This window comes from Callithrix jacchus, chromosome 4 (genome assembly GCF_049354715.1).
Source record: "Callithrix jacchus isolate 240 chromosome 4, calJac240_pri, whole genome shotgun sequence".
Lineage (NCBI taxonomy): Eukaryota > Metazoa > Chordata > Mammalia > Primates > Cebidae > Callithrix > Callithrix jacchus.
This window is the reverse complement of record NC_133505.1, coordinates 32,417,667-32,430,964: the sequence shown is the minus strand read 5'-3', so window position 1 is coordinate 32,430,964 and position 13,298 is coordinate 32,417,667.

Sequence of the window (13,298 nt, the reverse complement as noted above, 5' to 3'; positions counted from 1 at the left end):
TTTTTCTTGCCAGTATGATTTCTTTTATGTTTAGAATAGTTTAAGGTGTTCTCTTTGAACACTGTCACATCTCTGTCACATCTGTTGGGTTTGTAGTTACTCTGCAGTATAATTTGACAACTTATTAAAAGCTTTGTCACATTCTTCACATTTGTAGAATTTCTCTGCAGCATAAATTATCTTACATATGGTAAGGGTTAAAATGTTTTTAAAGCTTTTGTCACATTTTTCATATTTGGAAAATTTATTTTCTGTATGAATTCTCTTATGTTTAGTAAGTGTTGAAGACCAGTTGAAGACTTTTTCCATTCTTTTCATTTGTAGGGTTTCTCTTTAGTATGATTTATCTTCTGTCTGGTAAGTTGTGAGAAACGGTTACAGGCTTTGCCACAATCTTCTCATTTGTAGGGCTACTTTCCATTATGAATTATCTTATGTTCAGTAAGGTTTGCGGACCAGTTAAAAGCTTTGTAATTCTTAGGTTTGCTGAGTTTCTCTCCCAGCAAAACTCATGTCTCTTCTTCCTCTTTATTTTTTACATGTCAGTTGTGAACTTTAGTGTGTTTGTATTTTTTAGAAAGTAAGAAAATTTTTAATAAAGAATGATTTAAAAACATTTACAATAAATTATTTTTACATCTCTTAAAAAAAAGGTCCTTCTATGCTGTGGTCATGGGGCTGGACAATGCCGCCATCAGCCGCCTTTGTCTCACCTGGGAGAAGCTGCTAGGGAAATTCAAGAATTTGTTCCACCAATTTGAGAACCTGACGGACCCCTGCAGGAACTACAAAAGCTACCGAGAAGTGATCTCCAAAATGAAGCCCTCTGTGATTCCTTTTGTGCCTCTGATCCTCAAAGATCTGACTTTCCTGCACAAAGGGAGTAAGACCCTTGTAGATGGTTTGGTGAACATTGAGAAGTTGCATTCAGTGGCTGAAAAAATAAGGACAGTTGGCAAATACCGGAGCCGGCCCCTTTTCCTGGACATGGAGGCATCCCCCCATCACCTGCCGACCAAGGCCTATGTACGCCACTTCCAATCATTAACCAGAACCTCCTCTTCAAGCTCACCTACAGGCTGGATGCGAATAGTCAGTGAGTGTGGAGGTTCCAGTCATACCCACCAGATCCTTGGGTGCCTGGCACTCAAGCACTTTGCACAATGTTTCAACCAACATTTGATATCTTTACCGAGGAGCAACTTCCTGCCCACCCCTGCTCCACATGAAAGAGTTGGATGGATTTACCCTTGGACCCATAAGTCTGTTCATTCTCCTGAAGCCCTCTCCCCATTGCTCCTTCAAGCCAAAACAACTCTTTGCTGGTTCCTGTTCCTTCTGAGAAAGGGGGCAGAAAGCTCCTTCCTCTGTCCACTCCCATTGAGGTCTTTTCTGGGGATGGAGTTTCCAACTTCCTCTTCACAAGAAGGAAAGAAAGCTGCCCACCCTTCTGTCTTGCCAAGTGGGATGGTGGGAGGGATTGGCAGCCTTCTTCTCCAACACCTGTCCAGCTTCTTCCTGGTCAGGACTGAGACCCACAGAAATATTATGTTTCCGTGTGTGTGTGTGTGTGTGTGTGTGTGTGTGTCTCCTTGTAGGGAGCATGAGTTCATCTGGTAATTGAGGGAGGGTGTTGTGTGTGCCAGGGATGGGTCCCTCTCTTTGGTCCTACCCTTGTCTACTCTGCCCCTGAGATGGTGTGGGGTGCTTTCTTTACCCCCACACTCCCTGCTCAGCTCCTCATGCTGCCTTGCCTGCCCAGGCTTGTGAGCCAAGCTGCTTTTCAGGGCAAGGAGTAGCAGCAGGTGGGAGGGGTTACCCATCAGCCCTTGCAAGGCCTCCAGAAGGTCCAAGGGTGGGCTCTGATGAGAGGGTGAAAGATACACAGGGAAACACAGGCCTCAGCTGCATAGAGAACCCTTTCCTTGCCTTGCAGTGGTGTGGGGTAGAGCAGTCTCAGCAGCTAGGGGTGTCTGCTTCTCACACTCCTGCTTTTTGGGTGTCTAACTGCTAAGGAGGGAGTTGGCCTCCCCCTTCTAGCTCATGTGTGACACCAACAACGTGGTCTCTTTCCCTCTCCCTGTCTCAACTCCCCCTTTGTCCTTCCCATAGAGCTGGGATAGGGTGGATCCCTATATCCTGGGCAGGAAGCCCCATAGTGGGGAAGGGGGATGGTGGAGACTGTAAAATTGCCACCAGACTCTGGTGAGGCCTTTATTACCTCTGCCCCCTCCCTCTCCCATCATCAGCCTCAAGGCCTGAGAAGTGCAGGGGCTCCTGGCAGCTACAGGGTGAGGTTTTTTGGTGCAGCCTCACCCTTCTTCCTGGCATTGCCTCTTTCCCTTTTGAAGAGGAAGCAACAGCATCAGCAAAAGCAGCTGCTGCTCCTGCTATGAGGGTGTAAGTACATTTATTTTTTAAAACTCAAAAAGGGAAAGATCCTTGTATCATATGTGAACATTGTATCATAGGTAATGTTGTACAGACCCTTTTATACAGTGATTTGTCTTGTTCCTGTGGCAAAAATTCTGTGGACATATGCAGGCACTGTGTCCCATGCCTTTTCACCCTTACGGTGCCCAGGGTGTCCCTGGCACCCTCCTGCTCCCTGCCCCCTCCCTACTACTGCTGATGTGCTTTCCTCTCCCTGCAGCCCCAGGCTTCCAGCCTTCTTCCTGACTCCTTCTGGCAGCCTTTGTACTCCAGCTACTGCCACCCTCTGGGTCAAACACTGGGACCCACTAGCCCAGTCTTGGCTGCTGGCCACCCCTAGCCTTGACGCCTGTCCAGGGACTCCCAGCACCCTCCTCTTGCCCTGCAGCTTTAACAGAGTTAACCACATGTATTGTACAGGTGTGATTGTCATTGCAGAAACCGCTGGTTGGGGAAAAAGCCAATAAAATCTATGAATCAAAGAAAATGAGTCTAAAGGATACCAGATGGTGTGAAAGAAACTGAGCAATTTTTTTGAACACCGGATGAGTCTAAGGTTGGAGGAGTGGCAAATACCCAAGACAGGCTACAGTTTTCTCTTTGGTCAGAAGGTAGAAAGGGAAGGAAAATGTGGCTAAGAGAGGTTTGAACACAGACTTCTCTGGGTGGGTGCCTTATTCTCTAGTTTGTAGAAAGGCAGACAGACTGACTTGGTGCTTGCTTTTCTGCAGAAAGAGCAAATCTCTCCAGACGCCTATCTGATATTACCTGGGTGCCCTAAAGGCATGACTGAAACCAAACTGGGTATCCCCCACCTCTTCTGAAACCAAAAGCCTGGAAGCCTGCCAATACTACCAAGTAGCCTGGATGTTACACCTGAATCACTGTCTCCTTCAAGCCAAGAGAGTCATCAGGGCCTACGAAATCTCCTTCCTCAATTTCTCTCAGGTTCACCCTGTTCTCTATAGCTCACTCTCACTTTCTGAGTTTAGGCTACCCACATCATTCCTCTGGATCAATGTAAAGTCCTCATAACTTGTCTAAGGCAAGTGTGCCAAGCCTGTGGGCCTTTGCACATGCTGATCCCTCTGTCTGGAACACACTGTCCCCACACTTTCTGGTTAACTTTTGGTGGAGTTTTGCTCTTATCACCTAGGCTGGAGTGCAGTGGTGCGGTCTCGGCTCACTGCAACCTCTGCCTCCCAGGTTCAAGCAATTCTCCTGCCTCAGCTTCCCCAGTAGCTGGGATTACAGGTGCCCACCATCATGCCTGAATAAATTTTGCATTTTTAGTAGAGACAGGGTTTTGCCATATTTCCCAGGCTGGTCTCAAACTCCTGACCTCAGGTGATCCACCAGCCTCAGCCTCCCTAAGTGCTGGGATTACAGGCATGAGTCACTGCATCTGGCTCCTGATTAACTTGTTTTCCTGGAAGCGTTCCTGCCCCTCCAACAATACTCATACAGAAAGTATAGATGAGATCTGTCTGTCAAGGCAAATTTTATGTATCAACTTGAGCACACCACAGAATGCCCAGATTAAACATGTTTTCTGGATGTAAGGTTGCTTCCAGATGACACTAGCATTTCAGTTGGTGGACTAGGTAAGGCAGATTACCCTGCCCAGTGTAAGTGGGCATAATCCAATTCATTGAGAGTGTGACAGAACCTAAAGGCAGAAGAGGAGGAATTTGCCATTTTTTCTCCTGCCTGCCTGCTGAGCTGGGATGTTCCATCTCATCTGTCCTTGAACTGAGACTTATACCACCAACTCTTGTGGTTCTCAGGCCTTCAGACTCAGAGTGGAATTGACACCATGGGCTTTCCTGGGTCTCTAGCTTGCACGCAGCAGATTATGGGACCTCTCAGCTTCCCAAATTGCTTGAGCCAATTTCTCATGATCACTCTCCTTTCTCCAGTGTCAATTTCAGGAATTGAGTTATGTTCAGAGAGGGAGGGGAAGTGAGAAAGCTAGAGTAAGCTGGGGCAAGAACAGTTTTTCTAAGGTTTTGTTTCTTTTTCTTTTTCATTTTTTAGATGGAGTCTCACTCTGTCAGCCAGGCTGGAGTCCAATTGTGGGATCTCAGCTCACTGCAACCTCCACCTCCCAGGTTCAAGCAATTCTCATGCCTCAGCCTATGGAATAGCTGGGATTTCAGGTGCCCACCACCATGCCTGGATAATTTTTTGTATTTTTGGTGAAGACAGGGTTTCACTATGTTTCTCAGACTAGTCTCGCACTCCTGGCCTCAAGTGATCTACCCACCTCAGCCTCCCAAAGTGCTGGAATTGCAGGCATAGCCATCATGCCCAGCCTGTAAATTTTAATTTTTTTGAAAAGGAAATAGAGCTAGGTGCGGTGGCTCATGCTTGTGATCCTAGCATTTTGGGAGGCTGAGGCGAGAAGATTGCCCAAGGCCAGGAGTTGAGGACATGCCTGGGCAATATAACAAGACCCTGTTTCTACAAAAAATAAAATAAAATATTAGCTAATATTTTCACATCGGATTACTCCATTTTCACACTGCAAATAAAGACATACCTGAGACTGGATAATTTATGAAGAATAAGAGATTGGATGGACTCAGTTCCATGTGGCTGGAGAGGCCTCACTATCATAGCTGAAGGTGAAACTCACGTCTTATATGGTGGCAGACAAGAGAGAATTAGAAACAAGCAAAAAGGGAAGCCCTTTATGAAACCATCAGAACTTCTGAGACTTATTCACTACGAGGAGAACAGTATGGGGGAAACTTCCCCCAAGATTCAGTTATCTCCCACCAGGTCCCTCCCACAACCTTTGGGAATTGTGGGAGCTGCAATTTAAAATGAGATTTGGGTGGGGACACAGCCAAACCATATCACCGTCTATCCCAGTCCAGGAGGGTGATATGGTTGAGGCTGTGAAGACCTTGGACTCAGCCAGGGGGACCAATGCTGCAGTGTGGTTCTCAGGGAAGGTGACTGCCTTGTTTTGGTCAGAGGAGAGCCCAGCTCCATGGCACCAGATGCTGACCGACTAGATAAAGAGGCTGAAAATCACCTCCCAACCTAGCTTATCAGAGAGGATAAAAAATTGCTGGAGAGGCCAGAGAAACTAAAACAAGAACAAACATAAGCACAGAGTATTCCTGATTTTGACAAAGGCATGAGAAACAGGGGAAGAAGTATGGGAGGTGGAGAAAATTTATATTTTTAAAATAAAATATAATTTTATATTTATAAAGCACCTTTCCCAGAGAGAAGAGATGGGAGAGCATGAGAATTCTGTGTCCCCAGAAAATTTGTATATCTGAGTCATGGGAGGTCATTTGGTTTGTTCAGTTATTTCTTTAGCAAATATTCTTTTTTTTTAATTTTTTATTGGATTATAGGTTTTGGGGTACATGAGCAGAGCATGCAAGACAGTTGCGTAGGTACACACATGGCAGTGTGCTTTGCTTTTCTTCTCCCCTTCACCCACATTTGGCATTTCTCCCCAGGCTATCCCTCCCCACTTCCCCCTCCCACTGGACCTCCCCTTTTCCCCCCAATAGACCCCAGTATTTAGTACTCCCCTTTCTGTGTCCATGTGTTCTCATTATTCATCACCCATCTATGAGTGAGAATATGCGGTGTTTCATTTTCTGTTCTTGTGTCAGTTTGCTGAGGATGATGTTCTCCAGATTCATCCATGTCCCTACAAACGACACGAACTCATCATTTCTGATTGCTGCATAATATTCCATGGTGTATATGTGCCAAATTTTTCCAATCCAGTCTATTATCAATGGGCATTTGGGTTGATTCCAGGTCTTTGCTATTGTAAACAGTGCTGCAATGAACATTCGTGTACATGTGCCCTTATAGTAGAACGATTTATAGTCTTTTGGATATATACCCAGTAATGGGATTGCTGGGTCAAATGGAATTTCTATTTCTAAGGCCTTGAGGAATCGCCACACTGTCTTCCACAATGGTTGAACTAATTTACACTCCCACCAACAGTGTAAAAGTGTTCCTTTTTCTCCACATCCTCTCCAGCATCTGTTGTCTCCAGATTTTTTAATGATCGCCATTCTAACTGGCGTGAGATGGTATCTCAATGTGGTTTTGATTTGCATCTCTCTGATGACCAGTGACGATGAGCATTTTTTCATATGATTGTTGGCCTCATATATGTCTTCTTTCGTAAAGTATCTGTTCATATCCTTTGCCCACTTTTGAATGGGCTTGTTTGTTTTTTTCCTGTAAATCTGCTTGAGTTGTTTGTAAATTCTGGATATCAGCCCTTTGTCAGATGGGTAGACTGCGAAAATTTTTTCCCATTCTGTTGGTTGCCGATCCACTCTAGTGACTGTTTCTTTTGCCGTGCAGAAGCTGTGGAGTTTCATTAGGTCCCATTTGTCTATTTTGGCTTTTGTTGCCAATGCTCTTGGTGTTTTGTTCATGAAGTCCTTGCCTACTCCTATGTCCTGGATAGTTTTGCCTAGATTTCCTTCTAGGGTTTTTATGGTGCCAGGTCTTATGTTTAAGTCTTTAATCCATCTGGAGTTGATTTTAGTGTAAGGTGTCAGGAAGGAGTCCAGTTTCTGCTTTCTGCACATGGCTAGCCAGTTTTCCCAACACCATTTGTTAAACATGGAATCCTTGCCCCATTGCTTGTTTTTGTCGGGTTTATCAAAGATTGTATAGTTGTATGTATGTTGTGTTGCCTCCGGTGCCTCTGTTTTGTTCCATTGGTCTATATCTCTGTTTTGGTACCAGTACCATGCTGTTTTGATTACTGTAGCCTTGTAGTATAGTTTGAAATCCGGTAGTGTGATGCCCCCCGCTGTGTTCTTTTTGCTTAGAATTGACTTGGCTATGTGGGCTCTCTTTTGGTTCCATAGGAAGTTCATGGTGTTTTTTTCCAGTTCTGTGAAGAAAGTCAATGGTAGCTTGATGGGGATAGCGTTGATTCTGTAAATTACTTTGGGCAGTATAGCCATTTTCACGATATTAATTCTTCCTAACCATGAACATGGAATGTTTCTCCATCTGTTTGTGTCCTCTCTGATTTCGTTGAGCAGTGGTTTGTAGTTCTCCTTGAAGAGGTCCCTTACGTTCCTTGTGAGTTGTATTCCAAGGTATTTTATTCTTTTTGTAGCAATTGCGAATGGCAGTTCGCTCTTGATTTGGCTTTCTTTAAGTCTGTTATTGGTGTAGACGAATGCTTGTGATTTTTGCACATTGATTTTATATCCTGAGACTTTGCTGAAGTTGTTTATCAGTTTCAGGAGTTTTTGGGCTGGGGCGATGGGGTCTTCTAGGTATACTATCATGTCGTCTGCAAATAGAGACAATTTGGCTTCCACCTTTCCTATTTGAATACCCTTTATTTCTTTTTCTTGCCTGATTGCTCTGGCTAGAATTTCCAGTACTATATTGAATAGGAGTGGTGAGAGAGGGCATCCTTGTCTAGTACCAGATTTCAAAGGGAATGCTTCCAGTTTTTGCCCATTCAGTATGATATTGGCTGTTGGTTTGTCATAAATAGCTTTTATTACTTTGAGATACATTCCACCGATACCGAGTTTATTGAGGGTTTTTAGCATAAAGGGCTGTTGAATTTTGTCAAATGCCTTCTCTGCGTCAATTGAGATAATCATGTGGTTTTTGTTTTTGGTTCTGTTTATGTGGTGAATTACGTTGATAGACTTGCGTATGTTGAACCAGCCTTGCATCCCTGGGATGAATCCTACTTGATCATGATGAATAAGTTTTTTGATTTGCTGTTGCAATCGGCTTGCCAATATTTTATTGAAGATTTTTGCATCTATGTTCATCATGGATATTGGCCTGAAGTTTTCTTTTCTCGTTGGGTCTCTGCCGGGTTTTGGTATCAGGATGATGTTGGTCTCATAAAATGATTTGGGAAGGATTCCCTCTTTTTGGATTGTTTGAAATAGTTTTAGAAGGAATGGTACCAGCTCCTCCTTGTGTGTCTGGTAGAATTCGGCTGTGAACCCATCTGGACCTGGGCTTTTTTTGTGAGGTAGGCTCTTAATTGCTGCCTCAACTTCAGACCTTGTTATTGGTCTATTCATAGTTTCAGCTTCCTCCTGGTTTAGGCTTGGGAGGACACAGGAGTCCAGGAATTTATCCATTTCTTCCAGGTTTACTAGTTTATGTGCATAGAGTTGTTTGTAATATTCTCTGATGATGGTTTGAATTTCTGTGGAATCTGTGGTGAGTTCCCCTTTATCATTTTTTATTGCATCTATTTGGTTGTTCTCTCTTTTATTTTTAATCAATCTGGCTAGTGGTCTGTCTATTTTGTTGATCTTTTCAAAAAACCAGCTCTTGGATTTATTGATTTTTTGAAGGGTTTTTCGTGTCTCAATCTCCTTCAGCTCAGCTCTGATCTTAGTAATTTCTTGTCTTCTGCTGGGTTTTGAGTTTTTTTGATCTTGCTCCTCTAGCTCTTTCAATTTTGATGATAGGGTGTCAATTTTGGATCTCTCCATTCTCCTCATATAGGCACTTATTGCTATATACTTTCCTCTAGAGACTGCTTTAAATGTGTCCCAGAGGTTCTGGCACGTCGTGACTTCGTTCTCATTGGTTTCGAAGAACTTCTTTATTTCTGCCTTCATTTCGTTGTTTACCCAGTCAACATTCAAGAGCCAGTTGTTCAGTTTCCATGAAGCTGTGCGGTTCTGGGTCGGTTTCTGAATTCTGAGTTCTAACTTGATTGCACTATGGTCTGAGAGGCTGTTTGTTATGATTTCAGTTGTTTTGCATTTGTTGAGCAGTGCTTTACTTCCAATTATGTGGTCAATTTTAGAATAGGTGTGATGTGGTGCTGAGAAGAATGTGTATTCTGTGGATTTGGGGTGGAGAGTTCTGTAAATGTCCACCAGGTTTGCTTGCTCCAGGTCTGAATTCAAGCCCTGGGTATCCTTGTTGATTTTCTGTCTGGTTGATCTGTCTAGTATTGACAGTGGAGTGTTAAAGTCTCCCACTATTATTGTGTGGGAGTCTAAGTCCTTCTGTAAGTCATTAAGAACTTGCCTTATGTATCTGGGTGCTCCTGTGTTGGGTCCATATATGTTTAGGATCGTTAGCTCTTCTTGTTGTATCGATCCTTTTACCATTATGTAATGGCCTTCTTTGTCTCTTTTGATCTTTGTTGCTTTAAAGTCTATTTTATCAGAGATGAGAATTGCAACTCCTGCTTTTTTTTTGCTTTCCATTAGCTTGGTAAATCTTCCTCCATCCCTTTATTTTGAGCCTTTGTGTATCCTTGCATGTGAGATGGGTTTCCTGGATACAGCACACTGATGGGTTTTGGATTTTTATCCAATTTGCCAGTCTGTGTCTTTTGATTGGTGCATTTAGTCCATTTACATTTAGGGTTAATATTGTTATGTGTGAATTTGATACTGCCATTTTGATGCTAAGTGGCTGTTTTGCCTGTTAGTTGTTGTAGATTCTTCATTATGTTGAAGCTCTTTAGCATTCAGTGTGATTTTGGAATGGCTGGTACTGATTGATCCTTTCTATGTGTAGTGCCTCTTTTAGGAGCTCTTGTAAAGCAGGCCTGGTGGTGGCAAAATCTCTGAGTACTTGCTTGTTCGCAAAGGATTTTATTCTTCCTTCACTTCTGAAGCTCAGTTTGGCTGGATATGAAATTCTGGGTTGAAAGTTCTTTTCTTTAAGAATGTTGAATATTGGCCCCCACTCTCTTCTGGCTTGTAGTGTTTCTGCCGAGAGATCTGCTGTGAGTCTGATGGGCTTCCCTTTGTGGGTGACCCGACCTTTCTCTCTGGCTGCCCTTAGTATTCTCTCCTTTATTTCAACCTTGTTGAATCTGACGATTATGTGCCTTGGGGTTGCTCTTCTTGCAGAATATCTTTGTGGTGTTCTCTGTATTTCCTGCAATTGAGTGTTGGCTTGTCTTGCTAGGTGGGGGAAATTTTCCTGGATGATGTCCTGAAGAGTATTTTCCAGCTGGGATTCATTCTCTTCGTCCCCTTCTGGTACACCTATCAAACGTAGGTTAGGTCTTTTCACATAGTCCCACATTTCTTGGAGACTTTGTTCATTCCTTTTTGCGCTTTTTTCTCTGATCTTGGTTTCTCGTTTTATTTCATTGAGTTGGTCTTCGACTTCAGATATTCTTTCTTCTGCTTGGTCAATTCGGCTATTGAAACTTGCGTTTGCTTCGCGAAGTTCTCGTATTGTGTTTTTCAGCTCCTTTAATTCATTCATATTCCTCTCTAAGGTATCCATTCTTGTTATCATTTCCTCGAATCTTTTTTCAAATCTTTTTTCAATGTTCTTAGTTTCTTTGCATTGATTTAATACATGATCTTTTAGCTCACAAAAGTTTCTCATTATCCATCTTCTGAAGTCTAATTCCGTCATTTCATCACAGTCATTCTCCGTCCAGCTTTGTTCCCTTGCTGGTGAGGAGTTTTGGTCCTTTCTAGGAGGCGATGTGTTCTGGTTTCGGGTGTTTTCCTCCTTTTTGCGCTGGTTTCTTCCCATCTTTGTGGATTTGTCCGCTGGTCGTCTGCGTAGTTGCTGATTTTTCGTTTGGGTCTCTGAGTGGACACCCAGAATGTTGATGATGAAGTATTTCTGTTGCTTGGTTTTCCTTCTACCAGTCTAGCCCCTTCGCTGTACGACTGTTGAGGTCCGCTCCAGACCCTGCTTCTCTGGGGTGCACCTCTAGTAGCCGTGGCACAGCGAGGGATGCTACCAGTTTCTTTTTCTGCTCTCTTTGTCCCAGGATGATGCCTGCCTAATGACAGTCTTTTGGATATAGAGGGGTCAGGGAGCTGCTTGAGGAGACAGTATGTACTTTATAGGGGTTTAATTGCTGAGCTGTGCACTCTGTTGTTCATTCAGGGCTGTTAGGCTGCTATGTTTGATTCTGCTGCAACACAGCTCATTAAACAACCCTTTTTTTTTTCTCAAATGCTCTGTGTTGAGGGGTTTGGGCTTTATTTTTGGATGTCCGATCAGGTGTCCTGCCCAGCTCGAAGGCAGACTAGCCACTGTTTGGCTGCCGAGGCTCCGCCCTGCTGTTGTGTGATTCGCGCTGTTCCTGCCGGCTCTGCTGTGGTCTCCGCCACGCCCTGCGGTGGAGTCTCTTCGTTGTAGCATGTTGCCTCAGCAACGGCAGGCTGCGTCAGCCGTGGGCGTGTATCTCAGTTGGGGCGGGTTGCCTCGGCAACGGCTGGCTGCGTCAGCAGTGGGCGTTTATCTCAGTTGGGGCGGGTTGCCTCAGCAAGGCTGGCTGCCTCAGCAGTGGGTGTGTATATCAGTTGGGGCAGTTGCCTCCGTAGTGGTGGACGCCCCTCCCCCACAGAGCGTCTCGGACCGTCTGCCCGGGATAGTTTGAAATCGCGGTTTTGTTCGTCCCACTGGGTATCCCAAACGATCTGTCCCTGAAATCCCCTGGGCTGGGCTACTGTGCAAGTCTCGTTCAGTCTCAAGTCCAGCCCTCTCAAGTCTCAGGTTGCCGGTTCAACAAGGCACCCGGAAAGCGCGCCCTGTGGGGATTGCTGGGTAGGGCCGGCCGCCGCCGCCCCGGCTGCCGGCTTTGCCAGGCAGACCTACTGCCTGGCGTTCCGTGTCTTTTTATACTTGGGAGTTTCCCCGTTCTGTGGGCAACAAAGATCAGTCTGGAAATGCAGCACTGACTCACCGTTTGCGGATTCAACGCGGGCTCCAATCCTGGGTTGTTCTCACAGCGCCATCTTGAGTCCCCCCCAGCAAATATTTTCTGAGCACCTACTATGTGCAGGGCACAGTGTTAAATGCTGGGGATGCAGCAATGTGCAAAATAAGCTGCTGTGTGGCTGAGGAAGATTATTTAGATTCTTTCAGCCACACTGCTGAGGTCATTTGTCCATCCGAGGTCACAGATGAGATGGAGTCTGTGCACAGTCCCCCTACACCCCACACAGCACCACCCCGTCCTCCCTTATTGGACAGCACTGTAGACACCTCCTGTGCCCCCTACTCCCCGTGATCTGTTTGTTTGTTTGTTCTCTGATGGAGTCTTGCCCTGTCACCCAGGCTGGAGTGCAATAGTTCAATCTCAGCTCACTGTAGCCCCTGCCTTCCAGGTTCAAATAATTCTCCTGCCTCAGCCTCCTGAGTAGCTGGGATTACAGGCACCCACCACACCACCAGCTAATTTTTATTTTTATTTTTTGTATTTTTAGTAGAGATATGTTTCACCATGTTGATCAAGCTGGTCTGGAGCTCCTTGTGTCCAATCCACCTGCCTCAGCCTCCCAAAGTGCTGGGATTACAAGTGTGAGTCAACACACCCAGCGCCACGTTCTGTTTGAAATACCCTAGCTTGGCTATAATGAGTACATTTTAAACAATCCTGCTAACTCTATTTTGCCCACCCTGAGCTATGCAGGGATTTCCATTCTGAGAGCTCATGGTCTGAGACACCTGGCATCTTTGCAACCAATTTTCTAAGAAACAGAGCTCACTGACCCTGTACATACTGTACATTCTGTTTTGCAACTGCATAACTGCTAACCCCACATCCTGAGTTAAAAGAAAAAACAACTTTAGGCTGGACACATTTGCTCACACCTGTAATCCCAGCATTTTAGGTGGCTGAAGTGGGCGGATCACAAGGTCAGGAAATTGAGACCATCCTGGCCAACACGGTGAAATGCTGTCTCTACTAAAAATACAAAAATTAGCTGGGCATGGTGGCGCATGCCCATAATCCCAGCTACTCAAGAGGCTGAGGCAGGAGGATCACTTGATCCAGGGAGTCAGAAGTTGCAGTGAGCTGAGAATGTACCACTGCACTCCAGCCTGGATGACAGAGAGAGAATCTGTCTAAGAAAAAAAACAAAACT